The sequence below is a fragment of the Zootoca vivipara genome, chromosome 3, assembly GCF_963506605.1.
Source record: "Zootoca vivipara chromosome 3, rZooViv1.1, whole genome shotgun sequence".
Taxonomy (NCBI): Eukaryota; Metazoa; Chordata; class Lepidosauria; order Squamata; family Lacertidae; genus Zootoca; species Zootoca vivipara.
The window spans coordinates 42738180-42753658 of NC_083278.1; positions in this window are offsets into that span (position 1 = coordinate 42738180).

A 15479-nucleotide genomic window follows, 5' to 3' on the forward strand; every position below is an offset into this window, starting at 1 on the left:
GCACAACAGTTCAAGAAGGATACTGACAAGCTTGAACGTGTCCAGAAGAGGGCAACCAAAATGGTCAAAGGCCTGGAAACGATACCTTATGAGGAACGACTTAGGGAGCTGGGTATGTTTAGCCTGGAGAAGAGAAGGTTAAGGGGTGATATGATAGCCATGTTCAAATATATGAAAGGATGTCATATGGAGGAGGGAGAAAGATTGTTTTCTGCTGCTCCAGAGAAGCGGTCACGGAGCAATGGATTCAAACTTCAAGAAAGAAGATTCCACCTAAACATTAGGAAGAACTTCCTGACAGTAAGAGCTATTCAGCAGTGGAATTTGCTGCCAAGGAGTGTGGTGGAGTCTCCTTCTTTGGAGGTCTTTAAGCAGAGGCTTGACAGCCATATGTCAAGAATGCTTTGATGGTGTTTCCTGCTTGGCAGGGGGTTGGACTGGATGGCCCTTGTGGTCTCTTCCAACTCTATGATTCTATGTATCACCAGCTAAACATCGTGATATATTGATACAGTATATCAAGATGTCTGAAATAAGAATTGAACGATGTAGAGGCGAACAGTAGGACTGGGAAATATCTGGTTTTCAACATTGCGATGTATCGCCAGCTAAACATCATGATACAGTATACCAATATATCACAGTGTCTGAATTAAGAACGAAGCTATGTAGAGGCCTTGGCTGGCTCCACGGTTTTCCTCACGTTGTGATTGTTGCATAGCATACACACACACATCATGATTCATGATATATTGCCAGGTCAAAAATTATTAAATCGATATCACAATATGAACTTCAAACTGGTTTTCGTCAATATGTCAATTTATCGCCTAGCCCTAGAAAGGATCTTGCAGCAGGCAGAGCTAGATAAACTGGCTCCTTGGCGCATCAGGTAAACTTTGAAGGAGGCTGAGTTCAGGACAGTTTGAGAAACACTATTTGATCAAGTATAACTTCCTATAATAGCAATGAAACTTCACTAGATTCATTCCCTATGGTGCTATGCATGATTCTAATAAAACTCCATTCCAAACCGTCAATTTGCAGACCATATAGCAAGCCACAGCCCCATTGATTTTAATTAGCTGTGCACTTCACTCATGATTAGTAGTGGGCTGATGTCCTTAGCAATGTCACTCACCCAAATATATATAAAATGATAGAAGGGGACAGAATAAAAACTTGCTGTTACTGGAGCTGTACCAAACGATGTACAGTGCCACAGTGATCCCAGTGCTGTATAGAATTTCTGTAGATATCATGGAAATTGCTTTAATTTTAAGAGCCTGGCAGAGGTAAGCACTTTTTCCAAAGATTTTTTTAAAAAACGTATACCTTGCTCCTAGTTATCTGCTGCTTAGATTACCGACCAAGTCTGCATTGGCTTCAGTTCAGCAGCTCTTCAGCATCAAAGACTTCCACTCTGTTCACTGCTCCTCTGGTAGGGATGAACGTTCTGGGTGTTGTTATAGATACAACAAAATGTTGCACAAGTAACATTAACATACCTAAGGCTGTAATGCCCTATATATTTTATATTATGTTGGAGTGAATTACACAGTAAACATGCAAAGGATTGGTGTGCACCTTTCCTTGAGTAGCATCATATAAAATATGTTTTGATATGAAGGTAAACACCAGTGAAAATTGGTAATACTGGGGTGATGATATATACAATGTGTAGCCAAAAGATCAATGTGTTTTGCCATTATTTTTTATATGCATTGTGATTTTTCACTGCATTGCTTTAAGGCTGATGTGATTGCTGCCCTGGGATCGTTTGGGAGGAAGAATGAGGTACATTTAATAAATAATTTACATTCAGCTTCTATAATACTGAAGAGCCCTGAAATCTTAAAGGTTTTTTTTTTTTTTTTGCTATTTCTCTTTTCATTTTCGAACTTATAAAACAAATCAAACATATAAAATAGCATTTAATTAATTCTGGTTTTGGTATATCTACATTCCCTACTGGGATACACACCTAAGTTGAAATCTTTTTTTATTTCGACTGACCGTGCTGTTTTCTTTTCCAGTACCTTTTGGTAATATTTCTTAACACTTTTTGTTTGTTCTGCATTGGCACGTTACAGAATCTACCCTGACTCATCCTGCTGGGTAGGTGCTATTTACCTTCTGTGAAGAAGAACAGATAGAAAAAAAGAAAGAAAATGTTACTTACAAGTAAACTCAAACACCTATGGGGAATAAACTATAACCATCAATTTCCCCATAAAATTCCATGCCAAAAAGCCACTGGAGGCTCCATACAACTCAGTAGGTTACAGCTCAAAAACCATCAAATTAAAAGTTTAACCGCAACAATAAAATCAGAAGGCTGCTTTCTGAAACTGGTATTTTTAGTAAGTGAACATTTGCACTCCCTAGGCAAGTTTCTGCACAGTTTAAAATGGCCTGAATCCAGGTCCACCTTGTAAACAGTGACTGAGGGGAGATTCACGTGTTACATTGCCCATTCGTGGAATCTTTCCTGATTCTCATGCTTGAATTTTACAGGGAAATTCATGAAACTTTGTGTTTGAGCATGCAAATTGCTTGTTTAGCTATCTGTTTGCTTCGGAACTGAACTCCGAAACTAGAAAGGCATATGCTAGTGTGGAAGCAAGTCACATGTAGAATCTGGCAGTGGCATCATTTACAGAAGCTAGATTGACAACTATTGAACAAGAGCAGTCTCGCTGATGGCACCTTCCCGGTTAGAATCCTTTCCAAGAGTGCCTGCCAAATACAATCCCTCCAGACTGCGGCCCAATTCATGTTTTAATAGAACAGCATGGCTGCCACTTCCCTGTGGCTGTCTGGACATTTGAAAGACAGAATTGTGTGGGGTCAAAAGGATCACACATAATGATGGATGAATTGGGTCTTACTTAGATCAGAACTGTTTCTCAAAGTGTGCTGAAGAATAAGACTTGACCACGGATTGGGAAGAATATCTTGAATACCAGGCATTTCCACCTACACAAATAAGGCTTAGAGTGAGCTTTGAGTGCTATCCTATTTCATTGATGTACTGTATTTTGAAAGCCCAAAACGTACTTGGGATAAGCTTTCTAATGAACACAAAGGGGCTAACTTCTGAGTAAACACACACACACATAGACATGAAGTTCAGGTCCGCTCTTCTGACTGAGCAAGTCTCAGAAAATCTGGCTTTCAGGAGATTGATTGCTTCCTAAATTACTCTAGTGAGTATTTGGATATTTATCCTAACCTGTTAGTCGAACATGCTTGTCACAGATGAGTGAATCAATGCCATTGACTGCTATCATTTGTGACTAGCAAAAATGGTTCCCTGAAGTCTCCTAGAAGCGATTATAATTCCACAGTTTCTTTATGGTTCTAGTTCCAAAGTACATGAAATTTACAAGAATTACCATCCTGGCTATATTGCTTGAATGACTTAAATCACCAATGGAAAGTCTCTAGAGACATATCAAACTACTAACAGTGGTTTGGCACACACTGATCACAGTATTGTCATATGTACATTTCTTTCGACCAAGGGCTGAGTTGTAGGAAAACAAATTCTACCAGTCTTATGCATATTATGGACAGAATGGGCACCTCTGATGTCATACTGAGATTTTCAGCCAAATGTTTGGAATAAAAAAAATATCTAAACAAATGGATGCCATAATATTGATTAAATGTGTAATTGAAGAAACAATACTTAAAGGCAGACCACCAGAAAAATAGAGGAGTCATCCAAACTGGCAAAAATCTTGTCTGTTGTGTCATTGGAATAGCAAAGGTGGTGAGAGGTCACACTTACACAATAGGAAGAGAGCTCCATGCTTGCTTCTGGTTTTATGTATATTTATATGCCTACTCACTAATAAAACTAAATATTGTTGCATGAACTCCTGTCCCCTGAACACGGACAGCAATTTGGTTTCCTTTGCAGTGAGGTCATTGGAGGCTTACTTGAGTTTATTTACAAATATACAAGTTTAGCCTAGGGGGAGGACCAGCTGAAACACACTGACAGACAGGAACAGTCCACTGTTCCCATCAGGTCTTCAGGAAGACAGACATCACCTTAAAGATTCTTATACAGTCCAAACTTCACTCTCTGTATTTCCCCCCCTTAGCATCAAAAATGTCAATCTGCTTTCCACAAATGTCTTCTTGTTTACATTAACACCAACTTGGGTTGGCAGAGAGAGCGAGAGTCATCACCTTTCCAGATATTTCATGAACTATCCCTAAGGCTATTGAGAGCTTTCAACCTTTAAATTCCATAACAAAATAGACAGTTGAAAAGACCATTAAGATAATTCCCAGCAGACTCCAGTGTAACAGTCATAGAATCACCATGTTAGAAGAAACCCCTAAGACATCCAGCTCCCAATTTCATGGCAATATGTAAAAATCAAACAAATGTTACTGATGGAAGGAGTAGCAAAAGCAGGTCTGAAAACTTCCACCACAGAATGCAGATGTAGGCAAAAAAGGTTTTAACAAGAGAAAGTCAAAATTCCTTCCTCATACACTGTGGTGTATTGCCTTATTCTATTTAATTCAAATGTATGTGTACGTTTATAAAATCTCTATATTCCTTCGGAGTGATTATTTCACCTTTTGCTTTTTGCACCATACTCAAATGTATGGACCAAATGACAAAAGGTGTACATAATATTTTCATATGCTGCGTACTTTTGTTTTCTTATAGATGACTCATTCCTCTCCATTTGCTTCTCATCATTTACATTGTACAATCCCTGCTCATGTAATTCCTTTCCTGCTTCATGCTAAAGCAAATCCTTTTTCACTTCTTCTTTTCTTAGTAATGATTTGTGAATGAGCTCCCCCAAGCAAATCATCCCATTACACAACTCCTTCACTCCCTTTCTTCAAAACACTCCCACAGAAGCCACACACAGTGAGCTCTGTCCTCCTCCACAAAACCAATTCATGTTCCTTCCTCTAAATATGTGTAATCACTTTTGCTTAGATACGTAGATTACAATTACACATATAAGATTACCTCCATATATCCTCAAGCAGTTAATTGTGTGTGTGTGCATATACATTTGAATTATGATATCCCTTTCACACTTCCACCTACATACCATCCGACATTTGTCAGAGAAAAATATAAACTTGTCATACATTAAACAAACAAGGAGGTCATTGTAGAGCATTTAGCAAGCCTAATGAAAGATAGCAAGCTTCCTTTGGGGACTGGCAATTTTCTCCCTATTTTAATTTTGTTTTTGTTTTTTGTTTGTAAAAACAATCAGATATAGTTCCTTTTCATAACCAGATGCAGCGTTTTGTTTTATTTTTGGTAGCAATTCAGAATCAGATATAAGCACATTTTTTACTCTCGGATTCTAACTTTTCTTAGGTTTTAAGCGTTCAGTACACCTTTACAAAGTTGTCAGTTTCGCTTCCCAAGCAAGCCCAGTATGGCTACAGTTTACAGTATTGCTACAAATTGCGAATATATAAGCAAGCTACCCAGGGGTGGGGGCAGGGGGCAGGGGGGGTCATTCATAAAGCAAGTCATGCACCAAGGTGAAGCGAAGTGGTAGCAACGTTGTGGCAATTTGTTGTGATCATAATGGGAGGGGACAGTAACAGAAATGCGAAGTCCACACTCATGCATTTGCTTCTCCAGCATAGTAGTATTTTTGTGCATTGTCTGTTACTTGCAAATGCTGCCTTCCCTTGCTTTCTAATGTCTCCCACCATTTTTCACGTAATACTTCACATTTGTACAGGTATACCAATATGTAATAAAGATGCCATGATTGTGCGACACTTACAGACTATGTGATACTTCGTACTGGGATGATAATGTGTGACAACCGGCAGGCAGATGTATGTGAAAGGTATTTGACAATATTTTACGATGTTTATGACTACCCACACACAGAGTGAGTGGGAAGCAGGATGTAGCCCAGCACTGACCACCTCATAAGGCCTGGAGAAGGGAAAGGCTGGTGAATTCTGCACAAGTAGGGTGGGCAGGAGGGACGCAGGTGGCACTGTGGGTTAAACCACAAAGCCTAGGGCTTGCCAATCAGAAGGTCGGCAGTCTGAATCCCCACGACGGGGTGAGCTCCCATTGTTCGGGTCCCAGCTCCTGCCAACCTAGCAGTTCGAAAGCATGTCAAATTGCAAGTAGATAAATAGGTACCACTCCGGCGGGAAGGTAAACGACGTTTCCATGCGCTGCTCTGGTTCACCAGAAGGGCTTTGTCATGCTGGCCACATGACTTGGAAGCTGTACGCCGGCTCCCTCGGCCAGTAAAGCGAGATGAGTGCCGCAACCCCAGAGTCATCCACAACTGGACCTAACAGTCAGGGATCCCTTTACCTTTACATTTAGGGTGGGCAGGAGCTATTTTGGGCAAGAGCTTATGTTAGGAACATAGGAAGCTGTCTTGGTCTGTCCATCTAGCTCAATATTGTCTACACTGACTGGCAGTTGTTTTCCAGGGTTTCAGGCAGGGAATATCTCCAGCCGTACCTGGAGATATGAGGGATTGAACCAGGGACCTTATGCTTTGACGGCAAGTGCTCTACGACTGAGCTACTTCCCTTTACCTCTAACTTGTTGGCGCCTAATCAGACTTTGGGAGTAGTCTTAGCACTTTCATTTAGGAAATTTTCTTTCTGGATATCTTTGTATGTTTGTAAAATAGTGCTTAAGAACTGTTTTTTAATAGAATTCAATTCTGTGTAAAGTTATACAGTTACTGTCCCTTTAAAGGGCCTTAAAGGCTTCCAGCAGCTATTCCTACATACAATTGGTGCTGTGTTGTTTTGTTATGGTCAAGATTGAAGATTATGCAGCAATAAAGCAGCTAGCCCATTTGCAAAGCTAAGCAGGGTCCAGTATGGTTTCAAATTGGGTGGGGAACCACATATTGAGATTCCTGTATTACAATGGGTTGGACTAGATGGTCCTCAGGGTCATAGCTGCCAAGTTATCCCTTTTTTAAAGGGATTTTCCCTTATGCTGAATAGGCTTCCTCACGAGAAAAGGGAAAACTTGGCAGCTATGCTCAGGGTCCCTTTCAACTCTACAATTATATGATTCTATGTATACCAATTATCTTTGTAAGAGGCTTTAAAAAAAAGAGAGAGCCAATACCTGTCTTCTCCCCACACAAGTATGGTCTCATTCAGAACATGGAATTACCTTTAAAATCCCCTTGAGTAACAGTTCCAATAAACTTGCCACAGTTCTCCTACATGCCATTAATTTGGAACCACTTGCTCTGCAACAAGAGTCTGGAGTCAAATATCAGGGCCTTTGGTCTTCACTTCATGAACATAGCCTTGTGAGATATTCCCATTTGTATGAAATAAAGTTTTCAACTGCCCAAGATGGCTGCCCGTTGTCTGAAACAGCAACAGCGCTCCAGATTGTTTAAGACAGTATAACCAAGTACTGTGTGAAAATCCCAAATCCCAAAGTGATGTAGTGTGTGTGTGTGTGTGTACATTCATGCATGTATATAGGAGCTGCTTTCTAACAAGTCAAACCACTGACTGGAAATGGCTCTCCAGGGTTTCAAATGGGAGTCTTCGCTAGCCCTGCCTGGAGATGTGAACAGTGTTGTAAACTGCCTTTACCACTGCAAATTGTTTTGAATGCTTTCTATCCACCTGAAATTAGGAGGAAAAAGAGAAGATCATCTATCAATGTCCTTGTCCAAATGTCTCAGCTGTCAGAGATGGAGGTGGCAAATGAAGAGAGGCCACTCTTTGTTGTTTTGCCTGTACTATTGCTCCCTTTCCCCACCAAGAGAAAAACCACTTTATTCCTGGAGGCCTTTTAAAAGCTTCATAATTCCAAACCACCGCCACCCATGTTGGTTTTCTCGCTGATTTTGTCTCTTCTCTCCATTTTCATATTTAATGGTTGTTGGCCATATTTTGTGAGCTGCGTTTGGGATCTTTGATGAAGGTGGTTAAGATTTATTTATTTATTTATTTATTTCCCTTAAATCTCACCTTTCCTCTAAGGCGCTAAAGGTGGCCTACATGGTTCTCCCCTTCACAACACCCCTGTGAGGCTGAGAGGCGGTGACTGGCCCAAGGTAACCCAGTAAGCTTCATGGCTAAGTGGGGATTTGAACTCTGGTCTCCCAGGTCCTAGTCCAATACTCCACCCACTATACCACAAGTTGCAGGCTTAGTCTTTCTTGAAAAACAAAGAAGCCACCAAGTCAAAGTTGACCATTCCTCCAAATTTTGCCCCTTTGTGACAGGCTAAATGGTCTCCTCATACAGGTCTTAAAAGCTTATGAGTCCACATATATTTGGAATATTTACCATGATGGATGTCAGCCGGGTTCATAGAAAGGATACCACCATATCTTTAACCAGGCCTTTGGCTGATGGACACCTATTGCCCTTTCAAAGGTGTTGCGGAAGGGTGGATTATTGTGTTGTCTTTTTAAAAATTTTATTATGCATTTTGTGGTTTTTTTTATATTATAATTTTATGTTGTGAACCGCCCTGAGATCTATGGGTATATAGCAGTATACAAATGTAATAAAAATAAATAAATAAATAAATAAATAAATAAATAAATACAGTGGTACCTTGGTACTCGAACAGCTTAGTTGTCGAACAAATTGGCTCCCAAACGCCAAAAACCTGGAAGTAAAGTGTTCCAGTTTTTGAATGCTGAATGTGTTCCACTTGAGTGCAGGAAGCTCCTGCAGCCAATCGGAAGCCCCGCCTTGGTTTTTGAATGGTTTCGGGAGTCGAATTGACTTCCGGAATGGATTAAATTCAAGGCTCAAGCTACCACTGCAATCACTTTGAAAGCAAGATTTCCTTGTGGATCATCATCAAAGAATTGGGATGCATGGGATAATGCCACTTAACAAACGAAGGTGGGTCACATTAATTGATCTGGCTCCTCCTGCTTACAAATGATGTTGTTTCCAAACTGAATCCAATGCAGTTAAGGGCAGTTGAGAAAGACAAGGCTAATTCTGCCAGGCTTGAAAGAGCTGCGTTCAAGCTGGTCTCCTCAACAGAAGGCACATCATTAGTGTGCCTCAAAATGATGCCATAACCAGTGGTAGGTAAAGCTCATGTACAGCAATCCCAGTGCAAACCTGTACGGCATTAGAGGGACTGCTTAATTCAGATCAGAAAAGCATGTCTCAACCCATGACAACACAGGAAGAGAATTAAATGAAGGAAAACAGGATGATTAAATGCTTGGAAACTTTTGTTGCAATATTCAGGAAGTATACAAGTTTTCCTAATTCATCATACTATTTATTTATTACTAGTAAATTAATGGGCTTCTGAAAAGAATTCATTACCCTTTTTACACACACTGCTACTTGCGGATCATTTATTCATCTGCGTTATCTAGTGTGACTAAAAACAGCTGTAATTACATTGTTAAACACTGATTAATAAGCAGCCCAGATCACTAATAAAAGGAAACAAGCTAAAAAATAAAGTGCAAGCTCTTTTTAAAAAATAAATAAATAAAATAAATACAACGCCATCCTTAACAGATCTACTTGGAAGTACATTGCATTAATTCAAACGGACTTACCTCCAAGCAAAATATGCTCAGAATTGTCATTGGCTGTATAGTTGTATAAAAACCCCTCTTTTTCTTCTGCAAAGAATGATTTGGCAGATGAATATGAGAAGAGTGGTGGAAATAAATAACTAAAACATTTCCCTGGGAATGAATACGGGACTTTGCCAATATTCATTTCAGCCTGATGACATTTTCTTTGAGAAACATATGAGTAAGCGGTTTTTTTTACATGAAGACAGACAGTCTACAACCCTAGGTCTACTTGCCTGCAAATAAGTCTCATTGAACTCAATGGGCAGTAAGTCCTATGAGTATAGCGATACTAACTTCTGAGCTAACACACATAGATAGGATTGCACTGTTAATTCTACCAGAAAAGCAGCATTTCCTCAGCATGAATAACATTTTTAGTTCTTCAGACGAGTATATTTTGCATACTTATATTAATTATGCAATTAACTTTCCAGCCATGTTGAGTCTGGGTCTGTTTAATGGATTAGCGACAGGGTGACACATTAAGCCACCCTGGCATTTCATTATTATTTTTCCGGGAAATTCAGTTTGATGGGAGCAACATGTCGCAAATGGTTAAGTGTCGGAAATTGGAACAGCTGCTAATGGAAAACAAGAATGTCTCAAACTCTTGATAGAATCAAGCTACTTACTTTTACAGTATGAAGTTATGGGGATTTAAAATGAACAATAAGGCTTTAAAGAAAGCTGTCACATAAACGTTTTCAAGAACAACCTGTCCTAAAAGATCGGTGTGGCTCATTAATGCATATTAAAAATTGAATTAATTATTCTTTTGAAACCATGAAACAATGTTGCAGTGTCTGACTCAGTGCAAGGAGTTAGGGATAAATTACACATTGTATACAAAACTGTATACTAGGAGCCTGACGGTCCTTTTATTCTTTTGAAAAGCTGTTTTGGAAGGGGGCAATTCAAAGCAGAGTGTCAAGGGGTGCAAGTTCTTTTCTCATATACCATATTCCTGATAAAAATCTTCCCCTTGCTGCAGCAGCATTCTTTGCAGTATTACAGTAGGAGGAATATTAGTGCATAAGGCTGCAATCCTATATTTTGGACTAAGCCCAGTTGATTGCAATGGGACTTCTGAGTGGACATGTATAGTATTGATAGTCATCCAAACTCATCATTGGTATTCTGGAAATCTTTCTTCCTCCTTGTCCTGGAGAATTTTGTAAATCAAGAAAGGGGTACATCTTCCATATATCTCCTTTAATAGATAACCACTAGCCATACTGTCTGGGTTTTCTTGTTGTAAATGAGCATTTTTTTTGTTCTCCTGTATGATTTACTTGTACTGCTGTGTGTTAATTGGTTTTATGTGCTTTGCACATTACAGGGTGTTACTGTTAATTTGTTGGCCTTGGTAGTGATTGTGTGATTAATAACGGTTGGAGTCTTCTGTTGCTAGGCCTTAGCACAGGTGAGAATACTAATTTACTTGACTACAACAGTTATAAACAAACTTTTATAGCCAGCTGCTCCCACCACAACTTTCCTTTACAACAGAAGTTGATGGAAACATTGGGAGGCAAATCAAAATGGAGAAGAACATGTGGAAATCACTGCATTTTAAAACCATAGACTTTTATATCGAGAAGATTCCTGCCCCTCTGCCTGCTAAAAAAACCCCGTCTTTCCCAAGCCGCAATAAATGTCTGAAAGAAATTGAGATTTCCAGCATCTTGCAATTTTACGTTTAGCAAACAGAAAACTTATATGCAGCCACCCCTGCTGGCCTTTCATAAGATTTCATATAGTCAGACTATTCCATATAGTCAGATACACTGTTTTGTTTCAGTGTATCTGAAGAAGTGTGCATGCACACGAAAGCTCATACCTATGACAAACTTAGTTGGTCTCTAAGGTGCTACTGGAAGGAATTTTTTATTTATTTTTTGTTCAGACTATTCCAGTTTAGGCAGAAAGTCTAATGCTCAGATTATTATACACAATGCATATTTCCTAGAGTGTACCTTCCAGAATTTTAGCTGGTATGCCTCCTCTTTGACTCAGCTGCTCCTCTAAAGGCTAGGGAGACCAGGAGGGCAATTGAATGGCTCCCACCACTTAGAATAAGAGATGCTTAGAGCTGATTTGCATATGTTCCACCTATTCCTAGTTACCTAGAACAGTCCCCTCTCTTTTCTGCAAATAACCATCTCTAGTTTACCTTTCAAAATGGTGTACATACATGTGCATATGCAATAGAGTGCACTAGCTTCTCTTACACACCCTGCTGCTTGTTAACGGCTTATCCAGATACTTAGTAAATGTTGCTGACTACTAGGGTTGCAGCTGTTCTGCAATAAATAAAACCAGATCCATTGTGAAATTTAATATTCTGTTAAAATTCTTAAGTTTTCTAAAAAACAAGCCTGTTATGGCCAGTGCATGGCATACCATTGCAGGTCAAAGGGATACAGCTTCCAAAATGGCCCATAGAGAGGAACGGTCAATCATATATAATAGTGGTTGCTGGGGCAGAAGTGGATTGGGCAGAGATCTGGATTTACACACAGGAAGAGAGAAAAGAAGTAAAAAGTACTAGCAAGAGCACACATGTTTTTGAGTACAGTAGTTTTTCACCCAAATTTGGATTTAATAACACATGATATATGCTCTGTGTTGATTCTGTTATGTAGACGGTGAAATCCTATACATGTCTACTCAGAAGTAAATCCCATTGTGTTCAATGGAGCTTTCTCCCAGCTAAGTGGGTCTAGAACTGCAGTTTTACCCTGATTGCACAGGTGTCTGAGATAAATAAAGATGCATTCTGTTAGGTGCTGGGGTGCATTTTATATTAGCGTTTTAGTTTAAAATCTTTTTTGATGGTGAGCTGCCTTGAGAGGGCTTTTTGTTCTGAAAATAGTAAAAACAAAACTTACAGCTGATCTATAAATTGAGGTAAGCAATACAGTACATAATTAATGGGAGTGAACTAGTTTAGATTGCTACTGTGTTTGAATGTATACTACCGTCGAGTCCACATAAAGCTATGTCAGAAAAACAGGGTTTAAATCTAGGGGCTCCCCCAACCTCTCAGGTACACAGGTTTTCTACCTTATTATTATTATTATTATTATATAAACAGAGTTTTGCTTAGTTTTTCCATGGGAAATATTTAATTCCAGGAACTCCATACCTTATGATTTATCTATGTTTGTGTATGGCTATTATTATTATTATTATTATTTAAAAAAACAAATAAAGCCACACCTTTCATGATAAGACTACAAGCTGCCTTTTTAATATGGTTTGAACAGTATGGAATCTGAGGACAATCAAACAAGAAAAGCCACACACACATATACCAACTTCTGCTGCTAGGAAGTTTGAAATAATATGCTTTCAAAAGCTGTTATTATTGATGGCATTATTACTCTTCAGCCAAAAGTTATAGTTTTGGGAAAGCTACTGGATGGGAATGGTAACGTATCTGATCTCTCACTCCCAGACTTGTATACAGTACTTGAACACTTGCAGGATATCCATGCTATAACTCAGCACTGATGACATGATAATCCAGGGTTATGGATGTTGTACGTAATGGTGGGAATAAAGAAGTAACACTTTCCGTGTGTGTATTGAATTTATAATTTTGCTTTCCTTGTTGTTTCAGTATATCTTGCATGAAAACGCACAAGCCAGTTATTTTGCATTGCTCCACACCAAGCGGATGCCATTTTCTGTAGAAGATACTGTATGTTTCTAGCATGGATGGCATAGGGATCCACAAAGAACTGGATTTGACAATGCCAGTGCCTATAATAATTCTATCACCATAAGCCAACTCCAAACCTGGGGGGCGGGACTATTAAGAATAAAATCTAACAGTTTGACCCTCAATACTAGTATAGTAGTCTCCATCTTACTTATTTATGTGCACCAAAATACAGTATCTACATTAAGCATAAAGGCAGTCTGTATATCTCTCTTGGTTAGAGCATGGTGCTGATAACACCAAGGTTGCAGCTTTGATCCCCCTACAGGACAGCTACATAGTCCTGCATGGAAGGGGATTGAACGAGATCAGGCACCCCCAAACTCGGCCCTCCAGCTGTTTTGGGACTACAACTCCCATCATCCCTAGCTAACAGGACCAGTGATCAGGGATGATGCGAATTGTAGTCTCCAAACAGCTGGAGGGCTGAGTTGGGGATGCCTGAACTAGATGATCCTTGGCGTCCCTTCCAACTCTATAATTCTGTGAGCCATTATATAAAAAGGACATGCATAATACTTTTGTGTAATACCCACCCTTGACATGTTCTTTATGTTTTCAGCTGTAGATTTCTAATAAATACTTGGTCATAGAGTGAAACTACAGATGTTGGAGGATTGCTTAACTCCTTGGCTGAAGTGAGTTCTTGAAGCCGTGAGTTTCTCTCCAGCTACCGTTTCACAGCCTCTGCTCTGGCTTTGGTGATGGGAAGGATCCAGCATGAGAAGGGTGGTCAGGTCTGTTTGTCTGTCTGTCTGTCAAGCTGACTGGCTTTTCTTGTTTCCATCCTTCCTTACTAACAGCCACACCTGGTATGTTAGGGAATGAAATTTTTCCAGGGCACCAGATGTTCCCAGGGGTGCCTTAGGAAAATTGAAATTTCCAGCACTCCAGGTGGGAGAATGCAGATAGAGAGGAGGAGGAGAAAGATGAGAGCTAGACATGTCCGCATCTGTAACTGTACTAGGTGAGGGAGGCAGCAGCAATGAGGGGCAAAGTTAAAATTATTCTGTTGCAAAGAACTTTTCCTCCAAGCATTCTCCACTGTTTTAATTTTTGGTTCCAATCTAAAATGTTCCAGAGGGAGCTTACTCTTCTCTAAATAGAGATGGAGAATTCAATGGAGGTTTCAAACAGAGTTTAAAAGAAGCCTATTAACCATGTTTAGGCTGCACCTGTATTGTACTTCATTATTAGAGAAGTTTATTGCTATTTAGGCCCCATTATTATAACTGCGTAGCGTGCTTTTATTACCCTCTAATATGTGCAAAAATTTTTTTTAAAAAAAGAAACAGATTCAGCTCACCTCCTGTGTGACTGTGGTTAGATGCTGTGGAGTTGTAAAGTCTCCATTTAAAGACTGTACATCATAAAAACATTATAGTTTTATTAACGATCGTGTAGGTTTAACATACTGTATAATAAAGGATCAATGCTATAACATGATTAGCTACCTTATGTTATATGATTTCGGCTAATGAGGAAAGGCAGCCACATGACAAGGGGTGGCAAAAGGTGACTTATTGACAAACAAGGAAGCTTTTCCTGCTGACGTGTTGTTGATCCTTTTTGTACTTCCTTGAAACTAGAAGCCTTTGTATTACTGTTAGAATGGTGTTCAGCCTTTTGTCTAGGGTCTTTTACCTTTAACCAGGCTTGTGGGAGATCTTTTAATATTTCTTAGCATTAGATTTACTTGCCCGGTAAATATAGCTGATGAAAGAGAAGCTGGCGATCCATAAAAGACCAGGCTGCAGGGATCCTCATTAATCTTCTAATAGTTTTTGCTGTCATCCGTCTTTAAAGTTCCTTGCCTTGTAAAGTATTTGCGGCGAAAGCTGGAGCACTCTCGGCCTTCCACTACTAAGCAGTGACTTCCAGCCAGATCTCCAACAAAAGCTTTCAAACAGTTTTAGCTTCAGCTGTGTCATTGGCCCAGGTTTTCCACCATAAAAGGGAAAATATTGTTTGTTTAACTGGGTGTTACAAAGCCAAGGAAAGGATCAGGAGCTGAGGCAGAATCAAAGCAAAAAGACCCTCCTCCCAAAAAATCTCTCCCTCCCTCCCTAGCTGCCAAGTTATCCCTTTTTTAAAGGAATTTTCCCTTATGCTGAATAGGCTTCCTCGTGAAAAAAGGGAAAACTTGGCAGCTATGCCTC